Below are 23,526 nucleotides of genomic sequence, written 5' to 3' on the forward strand. Positions count from 1 at the left end.
ACAGCTGTGCCCTAAAGCCAGGAGGGCCATGGCTAGGGAACCCTTGCATCTGAATCAGTGATACTAATAATGTTCTTCTGTATTTATGTTGAGAAAGGCTTCACACACAATATGTCTTAAATATTTGTTGAGAGCTTAATTTCCCCTATGCTGTGTTAAGAACTTGGAGTTCAGAAAAGAGTGAGATTTCCCTGAGGAAATCAGAGCAGTGAGAGGAAGAATACAAGCAGACAGTTTCAATACCATGTGGTAGCTCTCGTAAGCTTGGGTGTCGTGGCAGCCCAGAGGATGGGAGGGGAGGCCGAGGACATCTCTTCCTAATGACAGGGTGAACCATTGAGTGGAAGCCCTGAGGACAGTCCCGTCATCAGCAGAGCTGACCCCAGGTGAGTGTCATAGGGCCTAGAGAGTGTAGGGCAGGCTCCTCTCTAAGGCTGGGCATCTGCTACATCCTGAGAGAGAGCAGAGCATTCCTGACAGGACATTTGGGACAAGAATGTAGCGAGATGATGATTTGCAACCACTTTGATTCGATCAGTGAATGAATGTCACGAGAGCCTCGTCAGGGCTTGACTTGGTGCTGGGAGCCATGAATACAGAGATGAAGAAAATATTCCAGCTTCACAGAGCTCTCAGTCTAGGAACCAGGAAGTCATGAAAAACGTAGTGGTAGTGGGTCATTGCAGGAAGTGGCCAGTGCTGCCTTGAGATGACCTCGCTGGTTGTCGTTCTCCCCTTTCTGTTTTTTCCAGCAGATAGATGACCTTTCCTGGCCCGGTGACCTAGGACCTCAGCCAGATTTCAGCCTCTCGGGATACAAGCAGTTAGGCTCCATGTTGGCTCCAAGCAGTCAACACTACCAATGTCACCAGAGAAAACTGCTGATCTCAGTAGTTACTGTCTATGTCCTGGCCAGCTGGAGAAATAAAGAGGCAAGTCTAACTAGGCTTTTTCTTTAATTTTAATTTTTTTCTTTTATTTTTAATGAGGGAACGTTGCTTTATAACATTCTACAGATTTCAAATATCCTTCATTATTATTCGACTTCTGTTTCCATGACATTATTCACCACCAAAAGTCTAGAGAATGTCCTCCAGAGAGTGTCCTGGTGACCAACCGTCATAGTTGAGTGTCCCAAATATTGGCATGGGCCTCCTTCCTGTGTTTCATTTCACAGATCTTGTTTACATAGTAGCCGTATCAAGAGAAAAAACAGAGAGATGGACTCAAAATGACTGAACAATGTGTGATTCGGCAATGAATCTCAAAAACTTTCAAGATCCCACTCAGAAAGTGATGTTTTCAGGAATACAATCCATGGTTGGGGTGTAGTGTCATGTAGCGAGAGAAAATCAATTGCATTTAGCAGCACTTAGCAACTTGTAAAAACAACACCTTCCCCAAATGACCCAAATGATGACTGTACAGACCAAATAACGAAGAGAGCCACTGATTTCCACTGATCTTACAGAAGCAGGAGGTCCTTCATGTGCTCAAACAAGCTGGGAAAACGGCTGGGTCTGTAGGGCCACGAAACAAAACAAATCCGACTGTGGGGGCCATAAGAAGACGCAAAACAGATTTTATGGCAGTGGCCGCAAGATGGCAGAGAAAATGGCTTGAGGCTCTTGGAGTCGCAAATGAGTTGGCTCAGAAGAACATGACATCTTAGAAAAACATGTTTGGCAAAATTTTGGACCCCGTGGACACTAAATGGTTAGCCTGTGATCTGCGGTCATTATGTATAGAATTCCTTCTGTATTCTCTTGGACCAACAGTCACTTTTATAAAGGAGGTCAGGAAGCTGCACATCAGCACACACACCTGAAATGGAAATGATGTACTTTTTCAAGAAAGCCAGAATAATAGAGAAGTTATTTCTCATTTCCAAATTGGAGTTTTTGACCTAACTGAAGAATTGACTGCCATAGATATTAACTACTCACGATGCTCACAAATATGCTGACTTAAAGATAGTATGATAACTTTGATAAATAGCAATGGAAAACAACTGCTTTTACTGTTAGCACACTGTCCTGCAGGGATGTCAGTGGAAGTAGTGAGCGACATTACAACACCTGAACGCCCAACAGCAAACAGGTCAAAGAAGGAGGAGACAGTCAGCCCAATGTATAGAATTACGTGTAACGTACACAACTGTGAGTTGGTTGGTAACAAACCAATGGGAGAAGTCTATGTTTATATTGACTCCCGGGTCCTGTCAAATGGGCAGAGCATTGGGAAACAAAACATTGGACTGTACAAAGAAAGTCAGTTTGGACACTGCCTTTAGAAAACGATTAAGCAGATGTAAAGAAAACACATTTAAAGGTGTTTGTGAGCCATGTTTTAGCCCAGCAAGAATAAGCTTTAGGAGAGATCCATAATGAGAAATAGATGCTTTGGTCTTTCAGAGACAAGTCATTCTGACCCACTGGGAATGAGACCTTGTGAGTCATCCAGGTGAGCAGGCTTTACATGACTGGCTGGAAAGCTCAGTGACTAAAGAGAGAACTGAAATATGCTGCACACACCGGTCATGGCCTAATTTGAACGGAAGGTCTTACACCCTCTTTTGGGGGGAATGAAGCTGGCGCAAAGGGACTACAGATTCTCTTGCAGCCACAGGGCTCCGATCCTTACAGACTGATGGGAGTGAACGCCTACTTCAGAGATGGTATAGGAGGCAGTGTCTAAGCAGGAACTTATGGTATTTGAGGGCTCTATCTTTGCATACCGTTGGAAAGATTCTGGCAGGACATAATGCTGGAATGGATTATGGCAGACTAGATGAAATAACACGGGCGCAGACTGCCCCCTAAATCTCGCAACTGGCGTCGCAGCTGGATACAAGGACAAACTGGCAGCCTCACCAACCGAATGGTCCCTTCTAAGGAAGTCTTGCTGATGAACACACAAAAGCTTTCATATTTGTTAGTCCACAACAGCCCTCCTGCAAACACCTCCCGGCCACAGGACTCAACATGGGTGTTGATTATCTTCTTTGGCCTGATGGTCAAACCTCAATTGATCTGAAGAAGATTCTTCTCACCTGGCAAGTACACAAGTCCCCAAAACTGTGGTCTCTGCCCGATCTGGCTTGATTCTGAAGCATTTGTTTCTAGCAGGATACAAGGTCAATATACAAAAATCTATTTTATGTCTATGTAATTCCAGTGCGCAACTGAAATGTAAGAAATAATAGCATCAAACAAATGAAACTGCAAGACATTGGTGAAAGAAATTGATGAAGACCTAAAACATGAAGACCAATTCCCTGTTCATGGGTCAGAAGACTCATTATTTTTGAGATGTCAGTTTTCCCCAATTGGGTCTATAGATCCAACCCAAGCCAACTCAAATCTCAGTCAGCATCTTGGGGAGACAGGAACGATGTGATTCTAAATGAATATAAAATGACAAAGATCTAGCGTAGTGAAAACATTTATAAAATAAAAAAACAATGTTGGAGGGCCAGCTCTACCTCATTTCAAGAACTATTAGAGAGTTATTTTGTTCAAAGCAGTACGGAATTGGTGTAATGATAAGTCAACAGATCGATGGAACAGAACACAGAGTCAAAAAGTAAACTGATACCTATAATGAGACTGATTTTTTACATTTTTATTTATTTATTTATTTTTTTCTTGAGTAAGAGTAGCCCTGAGCTAACATCCGCCGCTAACCTTCCTCGTTTTGCTGAGAAAGATTGTCCCTGAGCTAAAATCTGTGTCCTTCCTCTACTTTATATGTGGGATGCCTGCCACAGCGTGGCTTGAGGAGCAGCGAGGAGATCGCCGCCCAGGATCCGAACCAGTGAATCCCATGCCACCTTTGGAGCACACAAACTTAGCTGCTACACCACTGGGCCAGCCCCAGGAGACTGATCTTTGGCAAATGCAAAAAGACACTGCAGTGGGGAAAGATAGTCTTTTCAACAAATGATAAAGAATGATCTTTTTCAAGCTTTTCAACTAGTGGTTGTTTATATCTACATGAAAAATACTTAAATAAATAAATAGAATCCATGTCTCACAGGATATCCAAAAATTAACTCAAAATAGATAATAGATCTAAATGTAAACGTGAAAAATGTAAAACTTCAGAAGAAAACAAAGAGCAAAATTTTTGTGACTTTAGGTTAGACAAATGTTTCTTAGATTGATACAAAAAACATAATCAATAAAAGAAAACATTGAGAAATTGACTGTCACAAAAATGGAAATCATTTGCTTTTCAGAAAACACTGGTAAGTGAATGAAAAGTCAAGCCACTGTGAGTTGAAAATATTTGTAACTCACTTATGTGAGAAAGGACTTATACCCAGACTATACAGGAACTCTTAAAACCAAATCATAAAAAGGCAAACCAATTTTAAATTGGGTGGAAGATTTGTATAGTAGTTCTGGAAATAGGCAATGTAAGCTATCCATCTTTCATCTACTTTTCTGAAATTGCTTTGATAATTCAAGATCATTTGCGTTTCCATATAAATTTCAGAATCAGCTTGTCAGTGTGCCAACAAACCTGCCGGAATTTGAAATGGGATTGTAATAGATCTGTGGATCCCTTTGGGGAGAATTGACGTCTAAAGCATCTTGAGTTTTCCAATCCACAACAAGTTTCTCTCTCCATTAATTGAGTTCTTTAATTTCTCGAAGTATTGTTCTGTAGTTTTCACTGGACCTTTCTTACACATATTTTGTCTGGTAAGATAATGCAGTGAGAGAATTGGTCAAAAGACTTGAGGAAATACTTCTCAACAGAAGATATGTTAATGGCCAAAAAGCACATGAAAAGTTGCTCAACTCTGTCGTCCGGGAAATAAATTCATCCTGCAATGGTTCCCATTCCCCATCCATCAGCATGACTAAAATTAAAGAGACTGGAAATACCACATGTGGTGAGGGTGCAAAGCAACTAGAAATCTCTTGCACTTGTGGGAATGAAAAATGGCACAACCACTTGGAACAGCTGCACCACAGGTAAACACACACCAGTCACGGAAAAGCCGCTCCCCTCCTAGGTGTTTACGCAATATGTTCACACAACAATCCCCACACGAATATCCACAATAGCTTTGTTCATAATGGCCAAAACCTGGAAACTGCACAGATGTCCATTAATAGACGAATGTATAAATAGACACGATACAGCCAGACAAAGGAATACCCCTTAGCAATACAAAGGCATGAACTGTTCGTGTGTGGAGTAACGTGGATGGATTTTAAAATCATTATGCTGCATGAAGAAATGCAGACATGAAAGAGTACATGTATGGTTCCATTATATAAAGTCGTTAAAAATGCAAACCCATCTGTAATGACCGTGTTGCCTGGGGCTGGGGGTTGAGGGAGTGATGGACTGCAAAGGGGAGCAAGGAAGGTCACGAGCTAATGGAAATGCCCTGTGTCATGACGGTGGCAGTAGTTTCATGAGTGTATAGTCCGTCAGATGCATTTAATTGTATCCTTTAAAGTGGTGCAGCCTATTGTACCTAAATTATACCTCAGCAGCGTTCATATCATAATCGGTTGTATTTCTCCATTCTAGCCATGAGTTACTGAGAAAATGAAATTCAGTAAAACAGTATAAAGATTACCATCCACAATCATTAAACGCCTTAGAACACGTATAATAAAGACCCCTGAAAACTATTACTGAGAGAAATTAAAGAAGATCTAAATAAATCGACCGAAATCTATGAAATTCATAGACTGGAAGCTTCAATATTGTTAGAATGACAGACCAACATTATCCCAATTAATATTGCAGCAGGAATTTTTTGGGTAGATTTTCAAGCTAATTCTAAACTGTATATGGAAGTGAAAGTACCTAGAATAGTGAAGACAACCTTGAAGGAGAATTAAGTTGGAGGACACACTCTCCTACATTTCAAAATTCACTTTAAAGCTATAATAATTACAGCATTGTAATATTGGTGCAAGTAAACACAACACAAGCAAATCAATGTGAAAGAGTCAAGAGTAAAATATTTACCCACGTACACACACAATTATTTGATGGGTTTTTTTTTTTATAAGCTTGGATTTTTTTTTTAAAAGATTTTATTTTTTCCTTTTTCTCCCCAAAGCCCCCCGGTACATAGTTATGTATTCTTCGTTGTGGGTTCTTCTAGTTGTGGCATGTGGGACGCTGCCTCAGCGTGGTCTGACGAGCAGTGCCATGTCCGCGCCCAGGATTCGAACCAACGAAACACTGGGCCGCCTGCAGCGGAGCGCGCGAACTTAACCACTCGGCCACGGGGCCAGCCCCGATGGGTTTTTTTTTTTAATAAAGTCACCAATACGTTTCACTGGGGAAATCAAAGACTTTTCCATAAAAAGTGTTAGAAAAAATGAATATTTATTTAAAAATAAGTTAATATGAACAACCACATCCCACCGTACATTGAAGTTAATTGGAGATGTGAAAGTTAAACCTATAAAGCCTTTGAAAAAAAATGCGAATATTTTCATGAACCATGAAGAGGCAAAAATTTCTTAGGCACAATACCCAGGAACTCGCTATAGATGAAAAATGGATCAAAGTGGATTTCATAAAGTATCGATTCTTTAGCTTATCAGACATGACTATTCAAAAAGTGTAAAAGCAATTCATAGACTAGAAATAATTACTTGCAATACTTATATCTGATGAGGAACAGTAAATCCTATAAAGTCAGAAGGAAAATTACAAACAACCTCATTTATTAATGAGCAGATTAGAAAAGCCACTTGGCATAATAAGAGAGTCACTTGGCCAGTGAGCTTTGGAAAACCGAGATGGCAAACCACTACACAGCCTGCAGGATGGCTAAAGTTGAAAAGACTGAGAATACTAAGTGTTGGGGACTATACTAGAGAGACTGGAAGTGTCCTGTATTTGGGGGGAAATGTGAAAGGATACAACTCCTTTGCGAGAGTCTGTGTCAGTTTCGACCCTTTCCCCAGGCAATTCTGTTCCTAGGTGTATGTACCCAGGAGACGGGGTATCTCCACAAGTGAATGTCCCCACCAAAACTCATATATGAATATTCACAGTTGCTTCATGCATAATAACCAAAAATGAATCTGTCCATCATCGGAAAAATGGGTAATGAAATTGTGCTATAACCATAAAAGAGAATATTTCTTGGCAAGTAAAAAACCAAGTTATTGACATGGTAGCCTGTCAAGATTGAACCTCCAAACCAGATATTGAGGGAAAGAACACAGAACGAAAGAGAGATACCGCATCATTGCATTTATAGGAAGTGCAAAAATAAGCAAAATTAATCTACGGTGAGAGAATGCAGAATAGTTTCTCTGTGGGGGATGGGTCTTGACTGGCAGGGAGTGCGACAGAAGTCTTCGGGGTGATGGAAAATGTTCTGTTTCTTGGTCTGGGTGGTGATTACACAAGGCCTGTGCATGCTAAATTCATGGAGCTGTACTCTTAAGTTTTGTGCATTTTCTTCTAGGTAAATTATACCTCAATAAAAAAAAGTTAGCAATAAAAAAGAGAGATGATGACAGAGTAAAAAGAGTGACAAATGACAGAAAATGGGTAATAAATGTTGGACGTAAAAATAATAAGAATCCCTTGAGAAGGAACCCAAAGCAATGGAACAGAACAAACACTGAAAAGTATAGTTTAACCAAAAAAGATAATGAAATTTAAAAGTTCTAATAATATTAAAGTGACGCGCTGCTACCTTGGGAAAATCACCCTAGAACCACAAACGCTGAGATTATTCCAGCAAAAGTACTGCCACACAGTTTGACATCATGGTACGAGGCTGACTTCGAAGGCCAAACAGAAATGGTTTCTAGTGCTCAATCCTCTGCTCACTCGATGTGTGATCTTGGGAAACTGTGTAGTCTTTCTGGGTTTTCTCAGGATAAAGCCTGACTAATGGCATAGCTAGAAGGACCTGCAACTAGAACATACAGCTATGTTATACAACTGTGTACTGGGGGGCTTCAGGGAGAGGAAGAATAAAAAAACCTGACTAACAGGCTAGTTCATAGCATTAAACATGCACACCCGAACAATAATAGGCCCTAAGAACATACGTGACTTTGAGTCCTCCTTTACTCACCGTAAATCTGTAGCCAGAAAACTGTGGGCAGAGAGCACATTAGTTGTTCTTACAAAAACACTTTTCCACCATTTCTGGAAAGAAGTCGTGGATGCAGTAAAAAGAATTGGAGAGGAACAAGAGCCTTTTGAACAGCCATCCCCAAACCCTGAAGCGGGGCTCGTTTCCATCAGAGACCAGAGAGGACAGTCTTGCCTAAGCCCAGCCCCTGCAGTCTTCCCCGTCTGGAGGGGACTGAGGGCGTCCACTCTAGCTCCAGAACAATCAGGGCTCCCAAGGGTTTCTCAGAAAAACAATCAGTTGCTCCACTCTAAAGATACTGAACAATTTTTGAAACCAGGAGAGGTCAAGGAGAAGCTGAAGCACAAAACCAGAACTCTCTCCTGAATCAATGCCAGGATGTCAATAAATACCATTTCCCAGATCTCTGTTCTTTTTTTTGTTGAGGAAGATTAGCCCTGAGCTAACTGCTGCCTATCCTCCTCTTTTTCCTGAAGAACACTGGCCCTGAGCTGACATCCATGCCCGTCTTCCTCTACTTTATACGTGGGACGCCTACCACAGCATGGCTTTTGCCAAGGAGTGCCATGCCTGCACCCGGGATCCGAAGCGGCGAACCCCGGGCCACCGAGAAGCGGAACATGCGAACTTAACCGCTACGCCACCGGGCCGGCCCCCCAGATCTCTGTTCTAGTACATGGATGCTCCATCGGAGTGGTGGGCAGGCCTGTGAATATCAACAAGAAGGATATAAATATATATCAATTTATAGGAATCAAAATTCAAAAATGTCCTCCTATACTAACCCAGGAAAGGTCTAATTCAAAGCAGTGTGTTGACAAAAACAGAGGTTTAGATCTTTGTGACCTTTGATTAGGTAATGATTGCTGAGATCTGACAGCTAAAGCAAAAACAATCAATGAATAAGTAGATCGACTGGACTTCACCAAAATTAAAATTTTCTGTGCTTCAAAGGATGCCAACAAGGAAGTGAAAAGACAACCCACAGAATCAGCGAAGACAGCTGCAAAACATGTATCCGGTAAGTGTGTAGTGCCCAGAATATTTAACGGACTCTTACAATGCAACAGTAAAAAGACAAATAATCTATGAATGGAAAAAGCATTTGAATAGGCAGTTCTCCATAGAAGATGTACAAATGGTCAATAAGAACATGAAAGGACGCTCAACGTCGTTAGTCATTAAGAAAATGGAAATCAAACCCACAATGAGATACCACTTCACAACCGCTACTATGACGTATTAAAAGACAGGAATAGCAAGTGTTGAGGAGGATGTGGAGAAACTGGAATCCTCGTGCGTTGCTCGTGGGAACGTAAAATGGCACAATTGCTTTGGCAAACAGTTTGTCACTTCCTCAAAGTTAAATATAGAGCTGATGTAGACACAGCAATTCCACTCCTAGGTATACATCCAAGAGAACTGAGCACATGTGGTCACAAACAAACTCGCACATGAACATTCATAGCAGCATTATGCATAGCAGCCCAAAGTAGAAACAACCCAAATAGCCATCAACTGATGAGTGAACAATATGTAGCATAGCCATAAATGAAATTGTATTAAGGCATGAAAATAGTAAGAGTACTGATACATGCCAAACCATGGGTCAACCTTGAGAACAGTATGCTAAGAAGCCAGACACGAAAGACCACATGTTGAATAGTTCGTTTTAGAAGAAATGTCCACATTCGGCAAGTCCATAGGGAGAGCAGGTAGAGAAGTGGTTGCCAAGGGCTGGGAGAATGGGAGAACAGGCAGTAACTGCCAATAGGTATGGCGTTTCATTCTGGAGGTAATGCAAACATTCAGAAATTAGGTAGTGGTGATAGTTTCACCACCTTCCAAATAGACTGAAAGTCACTGACTTGTACACAAAATGCTGAATTTTACTGTTTATGAATTATGCCCTGATGATGATAATAAGGCAGCAATGTGACTTTGCACAGTCCCATGCCCTGTATTTTCGTGAAACAATGTGTCTCAAATTAATAACCAGTGGCCAGAATATGATGCTGTTAGCCTTTTGTGAACAATATATTGGATGAAAAAATTAAACTCAGGAAAATTTTGGTAGCAATGAGGTATAGGTGAAGAAAGTACCTCCTAGGGAAGACATGACACGAGAATGAACTGGAAAATGTGGGAAGAAGATTTGGGGGGGGAGTGGGGGATTACCTGACCCCTGGCTTCAGCCCTTACAGCCAGGCGACCTTGGGCCAGTTACAGACCCTCTCTGTGCCTTGGTTTCTTCATCTGCAAACCAGGGAAATGTAATGCTTTCCTCACAAGTCGATGGTGAAGGTTAGAATTAATAATCTATCTGAAATAATCATCCCCAAACTGTGAGGAAGGTCGATGACAGCAGTGGGCCCTCAACCTCTTTCGCATCTGAGCAACTTCAGCAAATCCATTCCATGCCCCACCTCCGCCCATTGAATCAGAATCGCTACGAGTGAGGACTGTGAACTTGATTGGTACCAACCCTCCCAGATGACTCTTCTAATGATTCCCCCCGCCCCCCGGGGCGGGAAACACTGAGCTCTGTAACTTTTACCCAAAAGACAAAAGTAGGACAGGGCAGAACCACAAGGACATTTCCCATCTGTTCTCTCAAGCAGAGGAGGAAGTGTTGGAGGACCCTAGAATGGAAAGGGACCTGGTGTGGCTGACCCCGTTTTCACCTCATCCAGTTTATGGCACAGACACAAGCCCTTGGGGACATACACCTGAGGCACCTGACGGTCCACCTTGAAATAGTGAAAGCCCTCATTTCAAGTCCCGGCTTGCTTTGAACAGAAGTTAAATTTACCCTCTTTTGCTCATGGAAGGGACCAGTCTTCCACAAGCCTTTTACCTTACCAAATTTAATCATACCGGGATTAATGCACATTTCAACAGAGAAGTTTAAATGAGAAAGCCTTATAAATATTCTAGCCACTCAACAAGAAACCAGAACATTAGCAAGTTCAGGACAGTTCAGCCCAATAGATCACAGGCACTGAGACATGACTCCTGACCTGAGTTACAGGGAGGTCATCTTTCCTGTCGTTTGACATCATGCCGACTAATGAGGTGGGAAAGCAGCTACCCATTCTCAGATCTGGGTCGCTCTTGCCTCCAGACTGTGCCTGACGTCCTGACACCATAAGCATTTCAGGGAGACTCTGGAAGAGTCCAGCCGGCACTTCTGCTATTGGACGTGCATGGAGCTGGGTTAGTAGGACAAGGGAGCGCTCTAGAAGCAAAGCCAGGTCACAGAGAGAGAAAAAGAGCACAGTAAACGGGACAAATGCAGGATAAAGACAAATAGGTTTCTCCTACTGTTCCAGAACGCAAAGCAATCACTCACTTGCTCTTATAAAGAAGAAGTGCTTTTCATATTTTTTTCTATTTTTAATTTGGCCAAGTAAATTACTGAACATCCCCTTCTTCAAGTTTTTTACTTTTTGCTTATGGACAGTAATATTACCTGAAACGATTATGATGAAAATAAGATGCCCTTCTATGTAAACAGCGCTTCTTAGCAAAATGCCTGGCACAATAATACTCAATGAACTATTACTGTTATTATGATTACTATAATTAGCACTGCAAAACGCTCCTCCCTGTGATTTCAAGTGTGTCATGTAACTTTTGCGAGCCTTCCGTCTCGTCAGTTTTAAAGTGAAGGAATTTGACAATGTTTTCTTTTTCCTACCGAATGTCAGGTCCCACAAACACCAGAAAGTAGATTTCTTTAAAGCCTTTGGTGGCTCTCACGCCGCTATCATTCCACAGCATAGTTGGAGGACGGCGTGGGACGGCGAGCAGATGAGCTTCCAAAAGTGGCTGATCTGGACCTCCATCCTGCACTGTGATGGGAACGCTGGGCCGCACGTGCTCACACCAGTTGCAGCCTTAACTCAGGCAAGTCCAGCAGCTAACCTGAAGAGGCCGATGCCACAGCGGGTCTGCCAAGTCTCAGGCTCACAAGACCCAGTTGGCATCGGATGCTGAGAAGGTCAGGAGAGGGTTCAGGGCATCGTTTTTCCTGCCTACCTCTCCTTCTCTTCGAGACCTCAGCTTCATTGTCACTGAACCCCATTGCACATGTACACTGTGGATCATCAACCATCCCTGACCCTTGACCTTGAACTGACTGTGCTCTCTTAGTGGAATACAACTACAGGTCAGTGGCATGAGGACAAGTCAAAGAGATCTATCGAGCAACGTTCCATGAAAACTGCCCTGGATCCCTGTCTGTTCAATGTGTAGGGGAACTGAGGGAACGTAAAAACTAGCGTCACGTTTAGAAATCTTTCCAAAAGGATGAGCACAACACGTATTCCGGGATGTATACCTGAACTATTTTAATCATTTTGACAACTCAGAAAGAGCTCTTGTGGTACTAGAATGAGATCCACGAGTGAGAAATATGACATATGTTGTCTAGTGACATTGAAAGCATCCTCATCAAACATGGTGAACAACATTTTGATGAACAACATCCAAAAAGCAACCAAGAAATACAGGAGGACTTTGGGAGGTAGGCGTGTTCAACTTGACTTAACTTGCTGCCCCAGTGATGGAAAAGAAGCCAACGTGACACAAGGATACAGCAAACAGAATATTTAGAGTTTCAGGACAGAACACATTTTTTTAAATGAGTTGTTCATTCCTTTATAGGATACTCTGCTGTTGTCCTACACTTTTTAATGGATATAGAAAAAACGGTAGAAGAACATCAACATGAGAGTCCAAAAATTTAACATCTTTCACTTGTGGAAAAACCTTAAGCTCTGTTTGAATTTAAGGAGAAGGTTGGGTGACTTCATGACAGCCCTTAAGAAAATAAAACTTGTTGGGAAACTATTTCTGCCTTGATGCTTTTGTAAACATACAAGAATGAACACTGAGAAACTGTTCCGCTTAGATGTGTCTTGGAAAGAAATAGGTTGGCACTATCAGCACAAGGGTAGACACCTCTTGAGAGTGGCTGCTGAGGGTGGCCCCATCGGTGGTGACTTTCAGAAGAGACCAGGGGGCCTTATGTATCCTCGCGGCCTAGGCAACTGGAAGGCAGGGGCTCCTAAGATTCCATGACACCCCCCACCTTCCAGTTCTGTTATTGCAACTCCAGACCGTTACCTGGCGCGCTGGCTCCTCCCTCCGTCACTCGTGTTGGAGTGTGAGCTAGAGGCAGTGCCTTTGGCTCTGAGCTCTGGCGTCTTGAACCTTGTTTTGGGGGTTACAGACTCTCAAGTGCTGTGGGGTGTTGATCACGTTGTTGCCGACAGTAAGTTAAGAATTCCTGAATCCTCACCCCTCAGTCCTCATTAAACCTATTTGCTTTCACTTGTTTTTAACCCATTCTGTGTTTGGGTCTCTTCTCCCCAGTCCCCGCCCTACCTCTTCCGCCCCACGTCACCATGGCAGTTTCTCTTGGTCCTGTGTCTGATCCGGGGGCTGAAATGACCCTCCTGGAAATCAACCAGGAGCTTCAGTCCCAGCTGGAACAAAGCAAACAGGACTTTCGAGACCTCAAACAGAAGTTCCTTGTCTCTGAGTCCACTGCCTACATCCTGGCCAACCAGCTGCAGAAATACAGTAAGTCCTACAGGGTCATGGTCACCAGAGGGATGAGTGACCACCGTGTTCCCCTAAGAAACTAAAAACTCTCCAGACCTTTTCTCCTGTTCCCTGAGGCAAAATAAACTTCATTCTGACCACAGTCCAGGGAAGGTACAAGTGGGTATTTTACCCTCAGTTTGCTGAGCATGGACAAACCGAGGCCCAAAGAGTTGAGGGACTTTTCCAGATTGGCAGTGAGGTGTAGGGTGGGATTAGGTAAAATCCCAGTGACTGATTCCTGGTGCAGGCACAGAACTGCGTGTTTCACTCTGGAACAGGCTAACCTGTTTCTCTCAGCATCCTCTGTGTACGGAATCAGATCCTGCATCACTCTTGGCCTAAGTGTCTGGGACTAATGAGCTCCATCAGTTCAGGCTTCTCTGAGGTCCCACTGGCAAAGCTCTGTGCTCCTTACACTGGGGAGATGGGGTGATGGTACACACCGGGGGAAGCAGGTGATGTTCCCTGCTTTACAGGAGCCTGAAGATGAGTGTGCTCCTCGCTGACACTGTGGTATCCATGAGTGACGCCATCCAGACAGAGACGACCCTGCTGAGCGGGAAGCCATGCTTCCTGAGCACAGGCTTTTCTTTCTGAGGCCAAGGAAGCCACTTTGCCTCTTGGGGTGAGGTAGAGGGTGTCTCTGGAGAAATGAGAGAATCCGTACCCCCTCTTCTGTGTCTCTTTGAGCTGGTGAACCTTTGGTGATGCAGGACTGCCAGCAGGTCCGGGTGACCTTGAGGGTCTGGGCTGTGAGACATGGCCCAAGTGAGAATGACGGTAAGTGGGGGTGGCCACCAGCCCCAGTAAAAACTCAAACCAGTGTCTGGGGCAGGCCCTTCCCTCCCACAGTCAGCCTCGCAATTGGAAGCTCCATCACCTGTTCAGTAAGAGGGGCTGTGGTGATGAAAGGGATCGTGAGAACAGGGCCTCGTGCCAAACAGAGTGATTAGAAGGGATCTCGACGACTCTGAGTCTGGATGGGTGTTATTTTCCAGTAAACCATCGTGGGAGTGGTGAACTTCAAATGACTGACGCAGAGAAAAGTAAACATTGAAACCTGCAATTTAAGAAAGTGACGAGATGAGGTTTTGAGAAAGGACTCAGTTTTCCTTACAGCTTTTTTTTATAGGCGTAACATAACTGTAGGAAACAAATTTTGAAGATGATGAAGAAGAAAGATGTCACCCAAGATCTTGTGGCGAGGTAACACAGTGCATTGGTGAAGACTGAGCTACTCTTCCTGGGCTCAGATCCAAGCTGTGGCTTTTTCTGAGCCTCACGGTTTCCTCCTCCGTTAGTATGGCGCTGTCATAGTGCCTACTTCTTTGAGCGGTTGCAATGAATCACATGAGTTATTTCTGTAAAGTTACTAAAACAGTTCTTGACACACAGGAAACACTATTGATTAGTTCTTTCTTGTACTACTTGGAATTGAAAACAACTTCTTCAACAGCCTGTGCCTATTTCCTTCAGGGACTGATGGTTATGCCTTGTATTTTTCAGAATTGCATTCATATACATTTATATTTCATCGTGAAGGTACTTGTCCTTGAAATTCTGAGCTCAGAGGACCCAACAATCAGTAGGCCCAGGGGCCTTCCCGAGCACACAGGGATCACTACTTCATGCCGCTTAGTGTTTTACTCAAGAGGCTGCAAGTCTTGGTAAAGTGGCCCAGGACTTGGGGTCAGTCTCAGGGCATGTGAATTCTGAGCTTGCCAAACGTCAGCTAATCTTGTCTGGTCACTTTCTCTGCCTTGAAGCTTCTCTTTGCTCAGCTCTCAAATGAGGAGTGACCAAATGCTGTGTATTTGGGAGGCTGAGCAATAGAAGGTGGAAATCTCAGTGGAGAGCCTGGTGCTGGGGTTCTATCTCCCTCTGAGAGAAGAAGATGGAGCCTGCCTCCTCCCTTGCAGACAGTGACCCCAGCAGCATGGCCAGCTTTCCACTGAGGCCGGCCTCTCTGTCTTTCCTCAGAGTCTGGAGCGTGCAAACACATCATTGAATCGGTGCTGGGGGAGAAGCTGCAGTTCCAGGAGGGGAAGCCCACAGAGAAGTCAACGTTAGCGGAGAAGCTCAAGTAAGGGGGGCTCTGTGCTGGGCGTCTGCTGGGAAGTTGTAGGCATCTCTGAAGGGGGCAAGGAGCAACTCTGGGCCAGGAGAATGGCCCAAATTTTCATGGCAGCCACATGCATACGAATTTGCATAACACCATTAGAGAACAATAATTGGTAAACTATGGACTCCAATTACTCAAAGGTTCCTTGAGTCTTTTTTTAAAATAAAACTTATTGAGGTGAAATTCACAGAACCTAAAGTTGGCTAAATTCGAGTGAACCATTCAGTGGCATTTAGGATATTCAGGATGTGGTGCAATCACTACCGCATTTACCTTTAATCACAATCACCTCCTGACTGACTACAGTTTGTCAGACTTTCTCTGAAAAAAACCTGTCTTTCTAAAGGTTTTGAGAAACCTCCACACTGTTTTCCACAGTGGCTGCACCAATTTATATTCCCAACAACAGTCTAGGAGGGTTTCTTTTTCTCCACCTCTATACGGAATCTAGAAAACAAACCAAACCAAACAAACAGACTCATAGACACAGGAAATAAACTGGTGATTACCAGAGGGAGGAGGGGTTGGGGGTGGGTGAAATGGGTGAAGGGGATTAAGAGGTACAACCTTCCAGTTACAAAATAAGTAAGTCATGGGGTTGGAATGTAGAGCATAGGGACGGTAGTCCACAATATTGTAACAACTTTGCATGGTGACAGTCTTACATCTATTTCGTTTACCCGTTCTCAAGAGTTATATTTACATGGTCCACCAAAACCTCATGAGACATTAAACAAAATCAGCTTTTATTCTAAGTTATTACTCTTGTTGACAAATTTTGTAACAGAGAGAACATGAGCTCATTTGACGAGTAAACCCAGGCTGTATGTCTGCATTATATCCACTGCTGATAACTCTGAGAACATGTCTATTTTAAATCAAACCAGCACACTTAAACAGGCTTTTATTTCCCAAAGTTCATTTTAGATCCTGTTAAATAGCTTTGTCTTTTAGAAGGTTCTGTCTGTCAATTAAAGACTGTGTTCCGTTCTAAGAGATTTTGAATCCTCTCTTTGAAGGGAGACCCCTCAGGTGGACTCGTCTGAAGCAGAGGTTCCCCAGAGTGGCCATTATAATTCCAAATTATCTCAAAAGTTTCCCTATTTTCAGCTGTTTAGTTTCAGATCAGGCATTTTGGGGGAGTTGAAGTGGCAAATCTCAGTGAGAGAAGAGAAAGAAGCAGCAGGCTTGGCTTCTGCCCTGGCATGTTTAATTATTTAATGATTTTTCTCTTAAAGAGGCAGTAAAATATTTCTTATTTTCTTTAGAAGCATCAAAAGATTAGAATAGGCTTCCTGTTGTAGCTGGCTTGTTCCGATTGCATGTATCGGTTTGAGTAAACTGAAACTGCCTCATTTTGGCCATTGTAAAGTGAAATCTCCTCTACCTGTTCGATTCGCAGAGCCTGAAGGGTGGGTTTATGAGCTCTTGCAATATCAGGCAAGGGACACGTTCTCCAGCGACACATAATGTTTATTCCCACTACAGAATCTATAATGCAATGCAGCAAAACAGATGTAATTGTTTTACAGAAGGTCTATTTACATACACCAACTTTGACAAACCTTTATCTTAATTTTTTCAACTCTTGTACCCCTAATTATAACTTATATTAGAATTTCACTCACAAGTTTTGGTATTACAGTGTTATGTAGGGAATGCATTCCCAGCTAGGCATAATATTTATTCCCAAAAAAGCATCCAAGCAAAGTTGACATAATCTCCTCATGAAATATTAGGGTAAACACTTTAATCTTTGTACTTGTACCAACCTGAGCAGCCTAATTGTTGCCCCAAACAAGTGTTGATAGGTTTCTCGCTGTGATTTCTGCCTACTGACTTTTAAAATTTTTTTCAAACTGGAAGAAATAGAACAAGTTTGTCTGATATTCTTTAATGTTGGGGGCCAATATGGGGTCCCTTTAGCCCATCCAACCTTAGGCAGTGTTTTAGTCAAAGCTTCGTTTTGACAGTATTTGTGTCTGTTCTATTCACCCTGCTCTTTCTTTTTAATGACTAAAGATTGCCATCCTGTTGGAGTGAGTTCTGTCACTCTTCCCTTCTTCACTTCTCTTTGTTAACTTGATGTTTCCATTTGCATCTGTGAGACCACAAGAAGAAGCTGAGACCCCAAATTTGATGACGTTTTTGAGATTAGTCGTTGTATTTTCCTTTTAATTTGGTCTTCTCATAGGTACCAGTAAAACAGCTCTTTATGAAGAGAGCTCTCTAAAAGTTTTCTAACTTAAGGATCCGTTGTTTGGCCATCTTCTCTCCAGAGTTTCAAGAGTATTGTGGTCAAACAGTGTCACAAAAGAAAACCATCCGTTTCAGACATTGGCTTCTAACTATAATTAGACCATCTACTCAGAATTAACCCCAATGGGCTCTGCTTGGTGACAGATAGCATGTTTCCCATTCCGATACACAGCGACAGAGAGACAGACACTCAGATCCAGACACAGAAATACCAGACACCAGTGAACCAGTTCCCAGATGGAGGGTAGAAAGTCCTACAACTATTCCCACTCCAAATGCGTGCCCAGACGGCCCCTCCGTGAATGGAAAGGACCCAAGTTGGCCCTTCCGTGAATGGAGGGGACCCCAAAAGAGGGGAAGGAAGTTCATGGGCATCTCTGAGGCAACTTACTCTATTTCAGAGTCCATCGACTTCCCAGAAGGAAGAAGCAGCAAACAAACCAATCTAGAATCTGTTTCCTCGCCATGAGAAAATGGGCCTAGGGTCAGTGGCTCCGAGGCAGATGGAAAGTACTGAGGGCAGTCCCTAGGGCAAATGACCGAGGTGGCTGCAGGACTGCTTCCCAGGAAATCCCAGTTGGCCTGGGGCCATGGACCCATGGGCAAGAGCCTTCTGGTTGGCTCATCAGATTTTACCACCTACAGACATCGGTTCTTTACCTGCCACACGAGAGGCCCAATAAAAACTGGAACACCAGGCTTAAGGCAAGGAGAGGGTTGTTATTTCGGGTGACATGAGCCAGGAGAGGAGAGGGAGCCCTCACATTTGTCTCATTTCATCTCATCTCACCGAAAGAGGGGACGTGAGTGTTTTTAAAGGTTTGTGAGGATTGTGGCTGCTTGTAGATGGTGGGGGGACTCAGTGGCCTTGCTGGTCGGAACTTTCCCACCAGCCTGCATTCGGCCTTGGGACACTGTTTGCAGCGGGGAGGAGGAGATGATAGGGAACCCAGGTGGTTTGTCTCCATGGTGGATAGAGTATTCTGGAGCCAGGGAGTAAGCGGGGAAAGAGTGCTTTGGTTTTAGCCCCACATACGCTGGGTTTAATGGAGGGGAACTGATAGCAGGCTGGCAGCAGCAGGTCACCGTACATGTGCCAGAATTCTGCTACAATAGCTCCTTGGGGATTTTCTCACAGAAATCTCCATGAAAAATCTTATGATCTATGGTTCGACTCTTTGCATGTTTAAACGGTCTCTTCTGTGCCACCTTAGGAAATATGATGTCCTAATCCAAGATCAGGCTCAAGAGCTGGCCCAGTTACAGCAAACGATAGAGAAAGGCAGAGAAGTCTCTGTGCTCCTCAAGCAGCACCTCAGGAACCTTCTCACCCACGATGACCCTACCAACTTCCAGGGTCAGGGCTTTCAAGAACGACTGGCTGAGGGCCGCAGGCTGGTGGAGCGCCTTGCCCGAAAGCTCAGCCCAGGTAAGGCGGTCATAGGCCCTGACTGCACTGAGCTGCTCCAAGAGATTCCACTCACGAGGATTTTTTTTTTAACCAGTTGTTCTGGTTTCCATGTCCCATTTGGGGCCATCACAGGAGCAGCACTGGCAGGGTGGGAACAGAGAGGAGAAATGCACTGGGTACAGGCCACAGTGGTCCAACTAGAGGTTTCTTTCCTGATGGACGGTGAATCACATTAATTGATTTTTGAGTGTTGAACCCCCTTTTCATAGCTGGAATCAATCTCACTTGGTTGTGGTGTATAATTCTTTGTATACTTTCTTGGATTCAATCTGTCAAATCTTGTTGATGATTTTTGCACCTATGTTCATGAGACTTATTGGCCTGGAGTGTTCCTTTTCGTAACATCTTTGTCTGGTTTTTGTATTAGGAGAATGCTGACTTCATAGAATGTGTTAGGATGTATTCCCTGTTTCTATATTCTGGAAGAGATGGTAGACAACTGGCCTAATTTCTTCCTTAAATATTTGATAGAATTCACCAGTGAATTTATCTGGGCCTGGTGCTTTCTGTTTGGGAAGATTCTTTTGTTGTTTCAATTTCTGTAGTAGATATAAGCCTATTCAGATGATCTGTTTCTCCTTGTGGGAATTTTGGTAGATTGTATGTTTCAAGTAAAGTATGAATTTCAAACTTCAGGGCACAGATTGGTTCCTAACATTCCTTGATTATCCATTTGATGTCCATGGGATCAGTAGTGCCAGTCCCTCTTTCACTTCTCATGTAAGTAATCTGTATCTTCTGTCTTTTTTCTCATTCCTTCTCAGCATAGTGCCTGCCCTAGAGAATGTTCCATGTGAGCTTGAGAAGAATCTGTGTTCTCCCCTCGTTTGATGAAGAATTGTAGAAGTGTCGATTCTATCAAGTTGATTGATGGTGCTGTTTATTTCAACTCTATCCTTCCTGATTTTCTGCCTGCTGGATCTCTCTGTTTCTGACAGAGGGGTGTTGAAATCTCCAACTGTAATACCGGATTCATCTACTTCTCCTTGCAGCTCTCAGTTTTTGCCTCAGTTATTTTCGTGCTCTTCTCCTAGGTGCACCTTAAAAACTGTTATGTCTTTGGAGAATGGACCCCGTTTTGTTACGTGACACCCCTCTTTATCCCTGATCATTTTCATTGGTCTGAAGTCTGCTTTGTCTGAAATTGTTTGATCTACTGCAGCTTTGTTTTTGATCAGTGATAGCGTGGTATATCTTTCTCCATCCTGTTTCTCTTATTATATCTGTGCCTTTTTATTTAAAGTGGATATCTTATACACATCATCTAATTAAGTCTTATTTTTTCATCCGCTCTGACAGTCTATCTTTTAATTGGTGCATTTAGACCACTGACTTGGAAGGTTTTTGTTGATATACTTGGATTAACGTCTACCATATTAGTTACTGTTTTATATTCATTGTTCTCTCTTCCTGGTTTCTTTTTTTTGTCTTCCACTCTTTTTCCGTCTTCTCTGGTTGTGAAAAAGAATTTTACGTGATTCCGTTTTTTCCTCCTCTCTTGGCGTGTCAACTGTACTCTTATGTTTTCTTTCTTCTTTTTCAGTGGTTGCCCTGGAGTTTGCAATGTACATTTAAAAATCATCCAAGTGCTCTTTCAAAGAACAGTGTACTGTTTCATGGCTAGCACAAGTGCCTAATAACACAGTATTCCCAATTCATTCCACCCATCCGTTAGAGCATTACTGTCATTCATTTCACTTATCCATAAGCTGCTTATCCAAATCCATTATTGCTACTATTGTTTTGAACTGTTATCAGTTAGATCAATCAAGAAAAAGACAAATAAATTATGGTATTTGAATTCATTGCTTCAAAATGCTCTTCCTTTCTTTGTGTAGATCCCAGTTTCTGACTTATATCGTTTTCCTTTGTTCTGAGGAAGTTCTTTGAACATTTCTTGCAAGGCAGGCCTACTGGTGACAAATTCCTTCAATTCTTCTTTGTCTAGGAATGTTGTCTTTTTCTCTTGCTGATGAAGGATAATTTACTGGATACAGAATTCGAGGTGGGTGGGGTGTCTTCCTTATACTCCCTTCTCTTCTTGCTTGCATGGTTTCAGAGAAGTCTGATATACCTCTTATCCTTACTCTTCTCCGGGTAAGGTATTTTCCCCTCTGGCTTCATTTAGACTTTTCTTTTGTTGTTGATTTTCTGCATTTTGAATATGATATTCTTTCCTAGGTGTATACATTTTGGTATTTCCCTGGTTGCTATTCTCTGAGCTTCCTGGATCTGTGGTTCAATGTCTATGATTAATTTTAGGGGATGCTGGCCCCACGGCCAAGTGGTTAAGTTCACACGCTCCACTCGGCAGTGCAGGGTTTCACTGATTCAGATCCTGGATGCGTACGTGGCACTTCTCATTAAACCATGAGGCGGCATCCCATATGCCACAACTAAAAGAACCCAGAGTAGAATGTACAACTATGTACTGGGGGGATTTGGGGAGAAAAGGCAGAAGAAAAAAAGAAGATTGGGAACAGTTGTTAGCTCAGGTGCCAATATTAAAAAAAAAAAAACCTTTGGGTGGCAAAAACTGAAGAAATTTTTAGGAAATTCTCAGTCATTATTGCTTCAAATGCTTCTTCCGTGCTCCTTCTGATAGTCACATTACACATATTTACACCTCTTGTGATTGTTCCACAGTTCTTGGATCATCTCTTCCTTTTCATTCTTTTTCCTCTTTGCATTTCAGTTTTAGAAATTTCTCTCGATATTTCTCCAAGCTCGCAGGTTCTTTGCTCAGCTGTGTCCAGTGTATTGTTGAACCTCTAAGGCACTCTCCATTTCTGTCCCAGTGTTTTTCATTTCTACCATCTCCTTTGGATTCTTTCTTAGAGTTCCCATCTTTCTACTTACCTTCCCCTTATGTTCCTGCATGCTGTCCACCTTTCCCTTTGGAGCCGTTAGCACGTTAATCACTGTCATTTTAAATTCCTGCTCTAGTAATTCCACCATGTCTGCCATATCGGAGCCTGGTTCTAATGCTTAGTTTCTTTCTTCAAACTGTGTTTTTTTTTTGTCTCATAGTATGTCTTATAATGTTTTGTTAAAAGCCAAACATGATATACTGGGTAAAGGATTTGAGGTAAGTAGGCCTTAGTGTGAAGTTTTGTCTTTATCTGGCTAGGGGTTAGGCTGGGTTTCCTGTTTATTGGAGCTGTAGATGTCAGAGGCTTAAGTCCCCTCTGGAATACTTGGTTTTGTGTTCTCAGCTCTCTTGAGTGTCCCTGGTGATTTCTGCTTAAATGAGGACTGAGAACGTGCGGTTCTTTCAGTTGTATCCTTTCCGTTATATTCCCCTGTTATCATCTAGGATCCCTATGGATGTGCTGGTAAGGTGTGTGTGTGTGTGTGTGGACACATTCTGTAGTCCTATGATCAGGGCTCAGTCTGTGAGTCAGCCTGGGTCCCTGGGCTGTGGCCTTCACAAGAGCTTCTCAGGGTTCACCTTCCTGCTCCCCTCGATGGAAAAGGAAGGCTAGAGGGGCTGGAGTTGGGCATTTCCTTTCCCCAAGGTCAGTTGGGTTGTGGTAAAATCCCAGTTGGTTAGGCTCTGGTCAAATAGTTTCTTTGAGAGCAGGCTTTGTCAAGAAAAACAAAATGCTCCGGATCTATCTCCCAATAGCTACTTTCATCTCACTCTGCCAGAGGTGTAAGGAGATTTTTCTCTAGTCTTCACTGTGAGAAACCGATAGGGCTCCTGGACAGAAAACTCTCCAGAACTCTTGGGTTTCTCCCACAACTGGGCCCCCTGATGCTTTTAACTCAAACTTCTCCACACTGAGTCTCCAGCAATTAGTCAATTACATGCTAAGTTTTCCTCCTCTGGTCCTGGCTCCTGCCTAGGTTTCTGCTTCAATAGGTTGTAATTCTCTTTGTTTGCCTAGCCTGTTTGTATGTCCAGTTTGGGGGCAGTGGTTTGCTCTCTGACCTTCATTCTCTGACGGATCGAAG

At 43.0% G+C, this 23,526-nt stretch overlaps 1 long non-coding RNA gene across 1 annotated transcript in view; it reads left to right on the forward strand.

The window, feature by feature from the left end:
• The window catches only part of LOC123282840 (uncharacterized), a 31,249-nt gene extending 10,348 nt beyond the window's left edge, over nucleotides 1–20,901 (forward strand). The window contains exon 2 of the long non-coding RNA XR_011505395.1: nucleotides 753–20,901. This is a non-coding gene — a long non-coding RNA (uncharacterized lncRNA). The remainder of the gene's footprint in view (nucleotides 1–752) is intronic.
• Nucleotides 20,902–23,526: the final 2,625 nt, after the last annotated feature.

Source organism: Equus asinus, chromosome 8, assembly GCF_041296235.1.
Source record: "Equus asinus isolate D_3611 breed Donkey chromosome 8, EquAss-T2T_v2, whole genome shotgun sequence".
Taxonomy (NCBI): domain Eukaryota; kingdom Metazoa; phylum Chordata; class Mammalia; order Perissodactyla; family Equidae; genus Equus; species Equus asinus.